The sequence below is a fragment of the Globicephala melas genome, chromosome 7, assembly GCF_963455315.2.
Source record: "Globicephala melas chromosome 7, mGloMel1.2, whole genome shotgun sequence".
In the NCBI taxonomy this organism is placed as follows: Eukaryota; Metazoa; Chordata; class Mammalia; order Artiodactyla; family Delphinidae; genus Globicephala; species Globicephala melas.
Window position 1 is genome coordinate 54,764,085 of NC_083320.1, and position 4,979 is coordinate 54,769,063.

The following is a 4,979-nucleotide window of genomic DNA, read 5'->3' on the forward strand; positions in this document are numbered from 1 at the left end:
TTTATAAAGGGCAATAAGTCTGCCTGTCCCTTGCCCTGGAAGGAGACATTATCTTTACTAGACCAGACAGTAAACAAACCTGCCTTCTGCTCTAGGAGACACTGTCTTCCAAGCCTGTTCACTATATAAACATTCCTGAAAAGAGAGACTGTATCTCTGCTTGCAAGAAATGGAAACTTGTAGGGGACCCACGGAAACAGTCTCTAACAGTGGGTTATAAGAATGTATGCATTTGTCAAAATTTATTGAATCTTACATTTATGATTTGTGCACTACACTGTAATTTTAACCTCCAAAACTAAACAAACTGATCCAGTAAAACAAACAAAAAAAAAAGAATTAAGTGTGGACAAATTAAGGGGGAGAGAAAAGGCGAATTCTGTTGTTCTGGCAAATCCTTTGAAAGTGGTAGGTTTGGAAGGAACCAGCCTGCCTTTCCCAAATGGCAGCTGACCCCACGTTACATCACTTTTTCAAAATACATCATAATTAGACTGAGCTACATAAGTGCAAGGAAACTTTCTTCTTCTCCTCACCATTGTGTCCCTTGACATTCATCAGTATATATTACTCAATATATTTTAAGATAAACTTATACAACCAAGGTGAAAAAGGAACAAAGTCTTTGACCCCCAAACCCCTGAGTCATTCTCTTTATCCTACTATCTCTAATCCTTTACTCTCTTGCTTTCTTCATGTCTGTTAGGCTTTTCTCTTTTTTTTCCACCCCACTCTCTCAAGGGGTCATTCAATGGAATAAAATTCTCTATTACATGCTCTATTTATATGATAAAAATTTTATACTTCGTTCTTAAACAAAGAACAGTGGTTGAATTAAGTAGTATGTAAACTTAAATGAGACCACGGAGTTGTACTTCCTGAGTGTGAATCCCAGCTCCATTATTTACTTGCTGTGTGCTGGCAGAAGTCATTTAACCTCCCTATGCCTCACAGTATTAATTTTATAGAATTCTTATGATATTTAAATGTGAAAATGTTTACAGTGCTTAGAACAGTAGTGATGTAGAGTTCAATATATGCTATTATTTTTCAATACCACTGCGATTTGTACGTAGACTATGATTTAGTCTTTAATAGGATTGTAAAAAAACAACAAAAACATAAAATTGAAATTAAAATTAGCAGAACCTTTTAAAATGAGCCTAATAAGTAGGGCTCCAGTTTGTAAAGAGGCATCTGAACAATTGATTAGAATATTTATAGAGAATAGGGACTTGTTTACAGAATCTCTGTAGTAGGAGACATACACAGGAATCCTTTATGTTGTATTCCAGCTGGATAAAAATTTTGTGCCCATTATGTCTAAAGAGGATAGCTGGGTTTGAAGTTACAAAGATAGAGATTTGCTTACAAAAGCTTATGATCTTATAGGGGATACAGTACAGTATACGTTTTAGATTAAAAAAGGGGGGGCAATAGTGAAAAGCAAACATACACGTTGGGTTCTTTTCAAACTCATTCTAGCTAAAAAAAATTTTAAACCACACTATATATACAATTTTGTTTCCTGCTGCTTTCACTAAATAGTAAGCATATTCCCATGCTCTCCCATAGTTTTGGAAGGATTTGCTGTTGCTGCATAATATTCAATTTGTGTGTGTGGTAGTTTCTGAATTCTTTGTTATAGCCATTGATACTTAAGTGTAGAGGTTAAGAGCATGGGTTTCAATTATGACTGTTTGTATATGAAGCCCAGCTTCCCCACTTGCTGGCTCTGTGTTCTTGGGCAAGTTACTTCATCTCTTTGAATGTACTTTAGCTTCCTTTCTGTAAAACAGGAATAATAGTACCTACTTCACAGGTTTTGAGATGTGTGTAAAACAATTAACCTGGAAAACAGTAAGGGCTCAATAAATTTAGCTGTTTTTCTAAGAAACAGTCTTAGACATTTTCATTGCTTCACCAATATCCATTCTGTGCCACCCCATTATACAGGAATCATGTAGTTAGGGATGAGGGTTAGGCACAGATTTATTTAAATAATTCAGGCTAATCCCACGCCTCCAGCCAGTGACTGTTTCAAGTAAACCATGCGTACTCTAAAATCTATGGCATTTGTATGATCACAAGAACGGACAAGCAGCCAGTTGATCAAACAGATCTCATTATGGCCCTGTTAAAATGTGTATTATAGTAACAGTTTTTTCTTAATGTGAGCTACTTTTTCATCAAAGGATAAACCCTACTTGGCAATGGTGAATTGTTCTTTGGACATATTATTTGTACTTTCTAAAATTTTTCGGTTTGCATCCATATTCCTGGGCGAACTCAGAATCTACAGCTTTGATATTAAACTGTCTTTAAGTTTTGGTGTCAGGGTAAGGTTAATCCTATCTTTATGTTACTTTTGTTTCTAGTGCTGCATGTTTCATTCATTCATTCTCTCTATGCAATGGCTATCGTTTTTCAGCATTGCTTTAAACACATCATCTCTATTTTTGCCATTTTGTTTTCACTGTATTTTACTGCCTTTTTCTTGACAAAAAAAAAGCTGCTTAGAATAGCTTTTAAAAATTATTTTCCAGGTAATTGTGCTTTTATCATTTTCTGGGTTTATTATCTTGTGGTCAAAGAACAAGACCTGTATAACGTCTGCTCTTTAACACGCACTTCAGGGGAATTTTCAGGCTCCAAGGATTGCTTTCAGCTTTTACACTCCACTCATGCTGATGTAAAGTCCAGCATGTGGGCACCAAATGCGGACCCATTTCATTCCTCCAGGAAATTCAAGTTAGTTTAAAGGATCTAGGCTTAGGGCAGAAAAGGGTAAGTGATTTCCTTGCAGTTTGTCTTTAGGACAAAGAGGCTGAAAAGAACAAGTTTGAGGATTTCTTCCTGTTTTGTTTTTAATCCTGCTGCCTTTGTCATTCAATATCACTATCTGATCGAATTGTAAACTATTTGAGAAAAAGTTAGATTCTCTTTTCCATACATATTAATTTTGCTTTTTTTCTCTGCCTCACTTTTTAAGGGTAATTTCTCCCTTCTATTTGATTCATGTTACAATTCACAGACCATTGCGCTAAAGCCTTCAGCACAAATCTCTACACCATTTTAAAGGCCTTTGTACTTCTAAATTTTAATCCTATATTATCCTGCATATAAACGTTAAGGTTTGTTGTCTTCACTACTGATCCTAATTTTATTAGTGAATGTGCTACTGTTATATAGCCTTATACTTTCTCCCGTAAATTGCACTGAGATACTTTTTGTGTTAAGTGTGTGTGACAGAATTTGATTTAAAGGTAAGTCTCTTGGAAGAGGCTAATTATTTCATTTTGTTTTTAGAATTTAAACAAGCTAAACAGTTTTAATCTTAAGTGCTTTCCCTTTTTCTTTTGACTTTCATATAGTTTCACTTATGTCTTTTTCAAGGATTTGGACAGGAGACATTCTGTTATTAATTTTATTGTTATCCATCTTGACAGATTTCACAAGATTGTTAAACTTACACTTAACTTTCCAAGTAAAAAAGTTTTAATTTTTCTTTACAAAAGATAAGAATTTTACTTTTCATTTCATCCCCCCAAAAAGAAATTGCCATCCCTTCTTAGCCTTCATTAACTTAATCTGAGGTAATAAACCTCACTTAAAGATTTTGAGATAATTTAATAAATCTCTTGCTTTAAGCATTACATTTACAATAATTATCTGTATTACTCTAACAGTTGCACTGATTTCAATACTCACCGACTGGTCTTTCTTTCCTCATTCTTCTACTCTGAATTTTGATTCATTCTGGTAGTGTACTGATTATATTCAAGTAGTTTTTTTCTGTAAAGGGAAAATGAGTAGTATGCTGCACATCACAGAATCCTTTTCTGTTACCTTCACATCTGGATGAGTAGAGAAATCCTGAACTACACAACTCTGTAGACACTGCTCCATTCCAGCTGGCATCTAATGTACAGAAGAGGATCTTCAGACTTGAGCACTTTTTAAAATCAAGGTTTCTTCTATTAAAGCTATTTATTGTTTAATTTGTCTTGTCGTCTTCTTTGGGAACATCTATTATTCAGAGGATGAACCTTCATAGTCAGCCTTTTAAATCTCCACCTTTTCTCTCACTATATTCATCTGAGGGTGCTTTTGATTCATTGTAACTTATTTAAGTTGCAGAATCCCTTAAAGGAGAGCTTATTAAGCACAGTAGATAACACTGATGAAGGTAGCTTTAATTCTGGTTGATGAACAAGTTGGGGGAACCCTTCTGTCTTCCCTTTGTTGGTTCATGAGAGCCCACAGCGCTCTGAAAGCAGTTTGATATTCATCGTTCTTCATTATGGGTTAGATTTTCTTTAATCTGTGACTATTTGCTGTTTCTGACACAACTTTTAATTTAGCTCCTCTCTTACTCTTCTCATGTCCTTGTCCTTGTCATGCCCTGTTGTACCAGAGCAGGAGCTGAAGCAGATATTTTCTAATACTTCCTTGCTTTAAATGAATTGGATGCATACAGAAAGCCCTTCCTTTTAAATGCCTTAGGATTATTGCTCTTCTCTCACACTGCAGGAGTGTCTGTCCCATTAGCCTCATGTTGATACTGCTTAATGCATTAAGAAACCAAAACTTTAAATGAATTATAAGACAAATACAAAAAAATGCATAAACTATAGAAAGCACAATTCAAAAAGTTATCACCACACTGGTCAGGAAAGACAAGATTACCAGTACATCATAATCCCCCTTCACCCCTTTGTGACTCTTCCCCATTCAATTCTGCCTAGGTTTTATTTCTGAACCCTTTCATAAGTGGGAATCATACAGCATTTTCTTTTGTTGGCTGGTCTGTCAACACAGTTATGATATTCATCCAAATTGTTACATGTAGCAAGAGTTAGCTCATTTCCTGTACTTCACTGTATCCATTCTGTTGATGGACACTGGGGTTGTTTCCACTTTGAGGCTATTACCGGTAATGCTTGTATGTTTTTTTGGTACACATATTTTCTTATCTC